We start from the raw sequence: 11,218 nt of genomic DNA, 5'->3' as shown, positions 1-11,218 counted from the left end.
ATGGTTGCGATATGCGATTAATTTTTTATTTTTTTATTTTTATATATATATTTTTTAATATTAAGTTTTAATTTTAAGTAAATTAGTTTTTTTTTTCCAAGGAAAAAAAATCGAACTTTTTTATAAGAAATAAAAAAGTTACAAAGCATATGAGTAAACATTCTGCAAAATCTGCATGAGAAGGAGCATATACTCCTCTGTGTAGGAACAGCAGCATACCTACAAACTCTGCTATGACTCCTATATCCGGCCTAAACAGCCAAGCCATAAAACAGTAATCAAAACATGTCTTAAGGAACCTGGGTCTCCTTTTATATGGAAAACAACCCATAGCGTATACAAAATAAACCACAGGTCACTACAAACACTCTATCACAACAGAGCAAACAGTAAAAAGAGAGACACAATTTTCATATGCCACCAGCATCATACAAAACCACTGATAAACTAGTGCATATATATATAGACAAAAACGTTAAGAGTATGGGGGGAGATCCGAGACACGGATCTAGTCCTGGTACTGTTCAGTTATTCTCCATGTTCCCATAGCTTGTTGCAAACCTTCTTTAGAAAACTGGTCTGCCTCTTCATTCCTGTCCCTGTAAATGTGATCAATGGAAAAAACATCAAACTGTAACTTTAAATTTTGGATTTCTTCTAATAACGGCAACAACACATAATGCTGACATCTATATTTCCCGGTGACCCAGTTAACAACATTCAGCGAGTCTCCAAAAATCTGAACTGCAAGGATATTTTTGTGAATGAGCCAGCAAAGGAGTAATTTCAAGGCTGAGAGTTCTGCAAAATTGTTTGTACCCAAACCGAGGCCCACTGAGGCTTTAAGCGAATGAGATGGGCTAATGTGAATAATAATCCCGGCTCCAGTGGAATTATTTTGGGCTGCTCCGTCAAAAAAAGCCCATGGGATCCCATCTCTAATATGAATCTCCTTCCGGAGATCAGATTTTGAGGGACCATCCGGCTCCGGAATGCTGGCAAGGATGGCAGAGCTTTGAATTGCAATAGCTGCCATGGGGGTGGATTTTTCTCTAAATATACTTCGATTCCTGGCAATCCAAATGCCCCAGCAAATGATGGGGGGAAGATTTCTCAGATTTTTCACATGAAAATGATTCCACCAGTACTCCCAGGCATTGGACAATACTTCCCCCTCCCACCTTACTTTGACGTTCAACAGCTTTTCCGCTTCATTCCAGACTTGCCTTGTAAAGGGACAAGCGAGAAACAGATGCGAAATGGTTTCTGAGTCTGCGAAACAAAGAGGGCATCTGCCAGGACCCTGTTTAAAACGAGCTTGAAGAATCTCCCATGAAGGGATCCTATTTTTTAAAGCGCACCAGAAGAAAATCCTAGCTTTTTTGGGGCATTTCAATTTAAATAAAGGCTTTTCCCACCAAACAGGAGGGTCCCATCCCTTTTTCTTCATCAAAAAGTTATACCCAGCTTTAGGAGAGTAAAAACCTGTCTCAGAATGAGCCCAAACCAGGGAATCCGGACTGTCCTTTAGTCTAACATTTGATCTTCTAAGCTCCTGAAGAAAGAGCTGCCAATCATTCCTCCATATGGGATCTAATCCTAAATCATCTTCGGATTTCCAAGCCTGCCCCCATATTGATGACTGCTCCATATTAGCTATCTGGTTTAAGCTTTTGATACCTTTTTCATCAAGGTGAATGAGCAAATCAGGAGATAGAGCAAAGCCTTCGCTACACCCTACCCACGGATCCCTGCCAATCCTCAAACTTTCACCATTCCCTACCCGCCAAGCCAAACCTTGTTCAATTACTTTAAAAGCCTCTGTAGTGGCTTTCCAAATAACTGAACAATTCCTTCCTTTTTTGTTTGGGCTCCTAATCCACTCTTCAAGAGGAACAGGGTCAATATACTTTCTCTTGACAACCCTAGTCCAGAGATTCTCTGAGGTTATAATTCTCCATCCTGATTTTGCTGCCAAAGATTGACTGAAATCAAAAGGGCTTTTTAGGCCCCAACCACCCCAATCTTTCGGCCTAGCAATTTTATCCCAAGCCACCCAAGGAAGAACTGTGTCCTCCTTAGACCCCGACCACAGAAACCTGCTACAAATCTGTTTGATTTTATGAAGAATCCCTTTGGGAATCCAAGTCAATGCCGCCCAAAAAACCGGAATTGCCTGAAGAACAGAATTTACCAGAGTAAGTCTACCTGCCCGCGATAACCACTTGAAACTCCAATGAGAGATTTTTTGTTCGATCTTTGCCACCAACCAATTCCAATCCTGCTTTCTATAAGAGGATGGTTTTAGCCAGAAACCAAGATATTTGAACGGCTGCTCCATATTACAGATTCCGAAAGGCAGATAAGATGCAATCAGGATCTCCTCTTGTCTACTGAAACCTTCGCAAATTAGCTGGGACTTTCTATCATTTATTTGAAGCCCTGTAGCTTTTAGGAACAGATCAAGGATAGATTTAATCTCTTTAATTTCATTTATGTTCCCATTTGTGAATAATAAAATATCATCGACAAAAAGTAGATGAGTTATGAACAAATTAACAGCAACTTCCAAACCTTTGACCAAACCTGATCTCTTTGCATTTGAAATCAACCTACTTAGTCCTTCTGCTGCTAGGAGAAAGAGCAGCGGAGAAAGAGGGCAGCCTTGACGCAACCCTCTTTGGCTTTTAAAAAATTGAGAGGCAGCCCCATTGATCAGAACAGCAAAGCTTACATTTGATATGCATCCCATGATCCAGTTTATAAACTCCACCTTAAAGCCTAGATGCGTCAAAAGCATCCTTAGGTATGTCCAGCTGATCCTGTCATAGGCTTTAGAGAGATCGATTTTGAGCACAACCCCCTTTTTGTTTGCTTGCCTGATGCTGTGGATAGTTTCCTGAGCTACCCCGATAGCTTCATGGATTTGGTGCCCGTCCAAGAAACCAAATTGCTCCTTTGAAATGCAAGAGGATAAGATAGGTTTCAGGCGAACCGCAATGATTTTTGCAATGATCTTGTAAATAGTATTGCACAGCGAAATAGGCCTGAAGTCTTCAAAAGAAACTGGATCCTCTTTTTTTGGAATGAGGGCAATGAAAGTAGAATTAAACGGACCATAAATTTCTCCTTTCTTCCTTGATTCCTCCACTACTTCTGTAAGTTCTGCTCCAATTGATTCAAAAAAATGAGAGAATAATTCGATGGTCCAACCATCTGGCCCCGGGCTTTTATCTTTTGCCATAGATTTTATTATACTTTCTACTTCCTCCTTGGTCACTTCTCTGAAAAGGTCTTCTGCGTCCTCCTCCTCCACAAAACGAGGGAAAGCTTGGGCTGTTCTAATAATTTCAACTAAGGATATCCCCCCAGGATCAGAGAAAAGGGATTGAAAATGGAGCTTTCCCATATTTGATAGCTCTTCAAAAGAAGAGGCCTCTCTTCCTTCCGAATCCTTCAGCTTCCATATGGTATTTGCATTTCTCCGACCCTTTGCATAGTTATGGAAGAATTTTGAATTTTCATCCCCCGCTTTCAGCCATATAGCCCTACTTTTCAATCTCCACTCCTCTTCTCTATCCAATAAAATCTTTGCTCTACTCTTTTCTAGAGCCAGAATTCTTTCTTTCGACTCCTGAGATGAATAAGCATCCGTCTCTGGGTCTTCTAACACACGAAGGGCCTCATCAATACTGACCAGATCTTCATTTTGTTTTTTCCTTCTGGCTGAGGCCCATTCGATGGCTGCTTTCTTAAGTCTTTTTAGGTTTTCCATGAAAAGAGCTCCTTTATTCTCCGAATGACCAAACCCCGAATGCCTCCAGGTATCTCTGAAGAGTTGATTAAAAGAATCCTCCTGTAACCAAGAGGCGTTGAATTTAAACGGAGCAGCCGGCTTTGGAGGGGGTTTGGAGAATTCCAGCAGAATGGGAAAATGGTCTGAGTTCCCCCCATCGCCCACCCATTGTCTGAATAATGGAATATTGGATGCCAACCTTTCACTGATGAGAAACCGATCCAATCTTTTAGCAATTCTATCCTCCCCAGTTCTTCTGTTCCTCCAAGTCGGTTTGGCTTTTATGATATTTACATCAATCAGCTTATGAGAAAGAAGAGCATTTGTGAAAAAATCAGTCAGAGGGTCTTCCCTCGCCAAAGGTCCCCAGGCTTCAGCGGTCCCCAGGGAGAAGTTAAGATCTCCCCCAATTATAAGATTTTTATCCTTTATCAGACCTTTTGAGAGGAGATCGTTCCAAAAAGAAACCCTCCCCTGACAGGGACCATAGACATTGACAAACAACAGAGGAATATCAAAATCAGGGGAGATGAGCTCTATGCCCAGAACATTTGGAAACCCCCAGAAATTTAACAACTTCAATCTTCCTTCTTTAAAACCGACAGCAAGCCCTCCCGAATGACCTGAGGCATCTAGGGCTATGAAAAACCAACCCGGAAAAGAAGAACGAAGGGCAGATTCAATATCAGAACTTTTGCCCAAAGTTTCTTGCAGGAACACAATGTCCGGGTTGAGACGAGACAAAAGGTCTTTTAAAGCCAGTTTTTTGGGTTTACTGGCTAAACCCCTGCAATTCCAAGAAAGACAAATCATTTTTTAACCACCTCAGGGGTTTTAGCTGCTCTAAGCGCCCCAGGGATCGACATTTGTTTACCATCCGCCACATCAAAGATAGCTTTAACTTGGGCTTTTGATAGATTGGATTTCCGACCTCTGCCTTTTTTTGATAGACTCTTAGAAACCTCGGCTCCTAACCCACCTACAGACTCCATAAACTCCGACGAGGAAACAGACTTCTTACTGAGGGATCTGAGGTTGTAATGACAGACAGAAGAGGAAGGACCCGGACCCTGACAATTCGGGGAATAATCCTTACAGTTCAGATTTAAGGAGGGAATAGCAGCTGAAAGGTTTTCAATATTTTGCATGACATCATTACAATTGTTTAACATAGGACTACCCCCAACGATTGATGCAGAAATAAAAGAAGAATTGGTTGGGGATGACTACATACCGGATGGGACAGCTTCAACATCGATGACCGGTTCAGCAGTAGACGGATCCGAGGACGGCTGGACATCAGATGCACGGACCGGGTCCCCGCCTTCCCGATGCTCTCCCTCCTTTGATCGATGAAAGAGCTCTTCCATAGGATTTTCATTTGGAACAGACCCCGCCACCGTTTCCTCGGTATTTTTCAGAGAGCCATCCCACTCCTCTTCTTTGTTTTGAGTCCTCCTTCTTCTCTTCCCCAACGGACAATCCCTCGCCAGATGCCCATACTCGTGACAGCGGTGGCACCGAAAAGGAAGAAGCTCATAGTCCAGGGGCTGTTCGAACACATATTCCTGATACTGCAATGTTATTGATTCTGCCAGGCCTTCCTTCGGGTTGAGCCTTACTAAAATCCTTGCCACAGCTTTTTCATAGGTATGGAGAAACGATCTATCGGCATCCAAATACGTGCCCAGGAGGTTCCCAATAGATTTGAACACGGAATCCGCCCAAAGAAAAGGGGGCAGATTTGGGGCCCTTACCCATACAGGGAATTCTTCGACTTTTTCTTTTGAGGCATCGAACAGGGGGGACCATCTCTTGAAGAAAACAGGTCGCTTCCCGTAAGCCCAGTTCCTCTCTTCGACCCATTCCAGAGCCTCCCTTCTATCAAAACTAACCATAAACCAACCCTTGACCAGGGTGTTGGTTTTGAAGGAAGAAGCCGGGGACTCCAACCACTGGCTCTCCGCCCACTGCCTTAAGGACTTGCCTGATACTGGCCGCCCTCTAATTCTGCCCACGAGAGTACATTCTGCCACCTCCAGAACATCCTGCACCTGCACGTCCATACCAAGAACCAAATTTGCAAAGCGCTTCTTCTTTAGGGGTTTAGCCTTCTTCCTTTTTTCCCCAGTCTTCTGCGATTCTGGCTCCGAAGCCTTGTCCCCTACCTCAGGATTTTGATCCCCTACCACTCTTTGCGAACCACTTCCAAGTACTGCTGGCTTATCAACCCCAGTTTCGGGTGGGGTTTCAATCAGTCCTTCAACAGGACTCCCCACTTCTCCATCCACCAAAACCCTTTCCTCCAACACCTTACCGGTACCTAGAGAATGAGCAGGCTTCCCCTGCTTTGCCGCCTTACCAACCCCTGCAGTAAAACCCTCCGCCCCTACAAACCTCTGAGAGGAGTCTTTAGAAAAGAGAGCCCTGTTAACCGACGGAAGATTGCTTTTGCCGCCCACCTCTTTCCCAGCAATATGGATGCCCCCTACAGGCCTCCAGACCCCAATGTTTTGGGACGAGCTAATGATATCCTCCAAACCACCAGACTGGTAAAAAACTTTTGAAGGGGAAAAAGGCTTACCGTCAGGTGGAGCAATGAACTTGTCTCCCCATGCGCCTAGCTTTGCATGAGGGTTTTCCTCCTCAGAACCCTTGCCGATATTGCCGAGACCGCCTGACAAATCCCAACTCTCGTCCAACAAACCCTTTGCGGTTTTGGAAACGCGCGAACCTCCAGCCGAGACCAGTGCAGACGCATGACTGTCCACTTGCCCAAAAAACTTACCAATATTCTGTTCGGTGATATCCTTGCCCCAGACCGAGAGAATATCTTCCGGGGTTGGGTCGAGTTCCACCGATTCATTTGAGATTACCATGGTAAAAACACAAAAACCCCGTAATAACTGACACCTCCTCACAACCGTTACCCGGGTAGAGCGCTGAAAACCGCTTGCAAGCAAGAGAGTTGACCTCGTGAAGGAAACAGTGCAGAAAACCTCCTATACTGAATTCAAAGAGAAAACCACCAGGTAACCACGCCCTCACTAAAGCCCAAACCGTGACAGTAACCGGCGCCAGACTGAAAACGAGAATATTTTATCCCAGCTGTCTCCTTCTCCGCCAGCCCGCCAGCAAAAACAGCCTCGTTGGGTCCGCCCGCAGCCCAAACCCCGTACCTGCGTGTCCTTTCCTGCGCCGTCTGCATCACCTAGGCCTAGGGCCTAGGGTTCCCGGATCGAACCCTATTCTCTCCATCCAGCCACATTCTCTTAAGTAAATTAGTTGTATTTTATTATAACAATTAATTTAAAAATTTTAATATTAAATATCAGTTTGTTTGTTTTGTTTTATTTTTTTTTAATGATGTTTAATTAGGTTTTGAAGTTATCTAAACTATAGCTACTAAAAGAAATAAAAATAAACTACAGCCACTTTGACATTTTGGATCTTTTGAGATTAGTAATTAATTTGGAAACTTGAGTGAATTTCTAAAAACATGACGCTTCATGATTTGGCCGTATAAGTAATATGAAAAATGTTAGTAATAACTAACTAGGGGTTAATATTTAGAATAAATGCATTATTGAACTAATATATTTACAAAAATGGAATATTGTACATTTTATGCATTTTTAACCCAGGCTACATAAATGATTAGACTTTCAAAGGAGTGTCATTTACAAACCAGTTGACCAAATGAGGTAAAACAAGCATCAATGGAAAGCTTATAAAAAATCGATTTTAATAAAAAAATCAAAACAAGAATCCAAAGAAAATGAAAAATTAACAATTGCGTAGGATAATCAACTAAATAAAAATCCTAAAAGGTGTTTAGCCAAATTTTTTATAGAAAGGGTCCCCATTATTTGAAGTGAACACATCAATAATGGAGGGGTTGTGTTTTTACCACAACATGTTCCTGTATGGAAGGTGGTTCAAAATTCATCATATGCACTTATTGTTTTAAAGTTTTTTATTTGGTTTAATTTTTTAAATGTTTGACTACCTCACTTGGCACAGTGAAAGACAATAGAAACAAAGAAGATGTTCCTCACATTCTGAAGCTAATTCAGCAGTTAGCCGAGTTCGAACGCCTGACCCTAACTACAATTTCCCTCTGAACAATCTTGGAGATGAATTTGGTGGCAGTGTGACAGTCACCACAGACACGAAGGTTTTTTACAACTCGTACAGGTGTCCCTTGGGGTGTGCTAATAAGCCCGAAAGCAATGGCCAGCTTTTCACTGTGATGGCAAAGAATATATTCCTTCAGCTCTTCCTCTATGTTATGCAGCACAAAGTTTGTGTCTGGTACATACCCTATTTCCTTCATCTGACTAGTCAAGTTATCTATCATTGCATAAATCCCCTCAGATTGAGGGTGTGATCTATCCCCCGCGACAAAAGTATATACACTCTTCTTGATTTCAATCCAACTGTAGCCAGTTTCTTTCTTTATTCCTCTGTCCCTCATCATTTTTCTAACCTTTACTGCATCTGCCCACCTGCCAGATGCCGCATAGATGTTTGCTAACATCACATAATTACCAGAGTTTTGGGGGTCTAGCTCAAACAGGTGGATTCTGCAGGCACCAAGCAAGGCACCCCAAATTGAAGCATTGGGCTCAAAAGGCACTTTCTCTTTGATTAATTTATGTGCATCATCTAGGCTCCCAGCTCGTCCAAGAAGGTCAACCAAACAGGCATAGTGCTCTGCTCTTGGAGTAATATGGTGATCTTGAATCATGGAATTAAAATATTGCCATGCTTCATCCACTAAGCCTGCATGGCTGCAGGCAGACAGAACAGCCAAAAAGGTAACATCGTTAGGCTTTATGCCCATCTGTTGCATTCGCTCAAAAAGTTGGAGAACATCCTTTCCATGACCATGCTTGCCATATCCTGTAATCATGGTAGTCCATGAAACCACATTTCTTTCATGCATTGTGTCAAAGAGATGTCGTGCATCTTCTATCCTCCCGGATTTTGCATACATATCAACAAGAGCGTTCCCCAAAACAATATACGACTCAGATTCAACTTTAAAAATGTGAGCATGGATTTGCCTGCCCTGCTCCAGGGCTGCAAGGCCAACACATGCACTGAGAACACTAGAAAACATAACATGGTCTGGTTTTATACCAGCACGCCACGTTTCATAATAGATTGATAATGCCTCTTCATCATGACCGTGTTGTTGAGCATAACCAGTAATCATCGCCGTGCAAGCGATCACATCTTTTGGGGACATCAATTCAAATATAACACGTGCATTGTCCATGTTGCCACACTTGGCATACATATCAACAAGTGCCCCTCCCACAACAGAATATGATTGAAAACCCATCCTGATAACGCAAGCATGAACCTGGCTACCCTTTTCCAAGGCTGCTGAGCTGCTACACGCTCGTAGTATGCTGCCGAAAGTAAATTGATCAGGCTTCATTCCTGCCTGCTGCATTAGACAGAAGAGTCTCCAGGCTTTGTCAGCATCCCCTTGCACAACATAACCTGCAACCATTGCATTCCATGAAACCACGTCTCGTTGAAACATTTTGTCAAACACTCGGCGTGCATCCTCTATACTTCCGCATTTCGAGTGCATATCAACAAGAGCACTTTCCACAAATAAATACGACCGAAATCTTGTCTTAAGGATGCTACTGTGTATCTGTTTTCCCTGTTCCAGAGCCCATGATCGTGCACAAGCCCGCAGAACACTTGCAAAAGTATACTGATTAGCCTTAATTCCAACCCTTAGCATATTGGAAAACAACAATAGGGCTTCTTCAGCATACCCATGTTGAGCATATCCTGCAATCATGGCAGTCCATGTGACCACGTTTCTTTCAAACATTTCGTCAAACACTTGGCGTGCATAAACAAGACTACCACATTTAGCATACAAGATAATAAGTTTGGTTTTCAAATTTGTATCTGGTTTAAACCCATCTTTGATCATATATTCATGAACTAGCCTGCCCTCTGCTACTGCTTTCATGTCAATACACGTCTGCAATAGAGAATTATAAACAGCGAGGTCTAGCTTAATTCCCTGTTGATCCATAACATGTAAAAAACCCATTGCCTCGTTCAATTTTCCTTGCTCACAGAATGTTTTAATATCTCTGCTCGCTTCACAGAATCCATTTTTGCCGAGTGATCTTTCATTGGCATTTTGAGTTGGCATTGACGATGGCGTGACTTCATTGCCCAGAGTAAAAGCAACAGTCGTAAATAACAAGTTACTCTGATAATGGAGACAATGCAGGATATTACGGCTATAGCAAAGTCTGTGTTTTTTGTAATATCTCCATCCTTGTGCCAGTAATGGTATGAAATTCCTTGCCATGCCATTGGCTAATAGTTTAGCTTCACTTCATGTACAAACAGAGATTTGCGTCCTTCAAATGTTGTGAGGTGATCACTGATGGCACATCTTTCCCTTACAAAAGTTGAACATGATACGCTTTGCAGTATTATGGACTGTCAGAAACTCACTCTAGAAGCCTGTACTCATGTAGCCCAAAATGAATGCCTGGCCTTGAGGATGGTTGAGCAAGTTTTCTTCTCTGAGAAAATTTGAATGCAAATGAGCGAAATGGGAATTGGTTTGGGGCAAATTCGAATTGCCATACTCGCGCTCAGAATTTTGTCAAACGAATTAATGTTCCACGGTGGTGGGTGGAACAGTGGCAGAGGGCGGCAGAGCTCACGAAAGGCGGCTGAGGGCAAAGGAATTTCCGGTGGTTGGAGCTGGACATTTTTCCGGGCAGCGATGGAAACTGGACAATTCCTCTGCCTTGATAGATTACTCCTAAAAATAATGTCAATATTAAAAATAATATCTCAAATATCAATACTAGTAATAATGTCTTATGCAAAAGCCACTAAAAAAGTTCCCAACCTCCAACTCAGTCTAAATCTTATATCACCCAATCTTTAACTCCATAGTCTAAGGTTCACAATTTTTTTTTTACATATATATGCAACATAAAGCTTATAATTTTGGCTTTCTATTTTTGCTTGTCCTTATGAGCAGCCTACATATATTTTCCCTTTTGGTTTAATAAGTTGATTATTTTCTATAGAAGAATTTTTCACTAAATTTGAATTTGTTAGTTTTGCAGAGGTGTTTTTAGAGGACTTTGAATTTGTTAGTTTTCCATAGGTGTTTTTAGAGTATAGATGTAAAGATCTAATAGTATAAGGTGTTCTCTAGTTTCTAGATTAAAGGATAAATGTAATTATTTTAAAAGTTGTTATTTATAGTTTATTTTGTTTTAAGGTGATATTTTGTTTGATAAGGAAAGATATAAAAGAAAAAGAGATTGGGTGTTGCTCAGGTTCATGAATGGTAAAAGCTCTCTTGTAATTATGAAATTTTGAAGTTAATATATATATATATATATATATGGC

The 11,218-nt window shown here is 41.9% G+C and overlaps 1 pseudogene; it reads right to left on the bottom strand.

Moving 5' to 3' along the window:
• Window positions 1-7,868: 7,868 nt before the first annotated feature.
• LOC149159768 (putative pentatricopeptide repeat-containing protein At3g13770, mitochondrial pseudogene) lies at window positions 7,869-10,151 on the bottom strand (annotated as a pseudogene).
• Between the last annotated feature and the right edge of the window lie 1,067 nt (window positions 10,152-11,218).

This window comes from Pinus tabuliformis, chromosome 5_2 (assembly GCF_031772625.1).
Source record: "Pinus tabuliformis cultivar Carrire ecotype Pingquan chromosome 5_2, CPIR1, whole genome shotgun sequence".
In the NCBI taxonomy this organism is placed as follows: Eukaryota; Viridiplantae; Streptophyta; class Pinopsida; order Pinales; family Pinaceae; genus Pinus; species Pinus tabuliformis.
The sequence above is the reverse complement of the archived record's forward strand: the minus strand, read 5'-3'. Positions and strand labels throughout refer to the sequence as shown.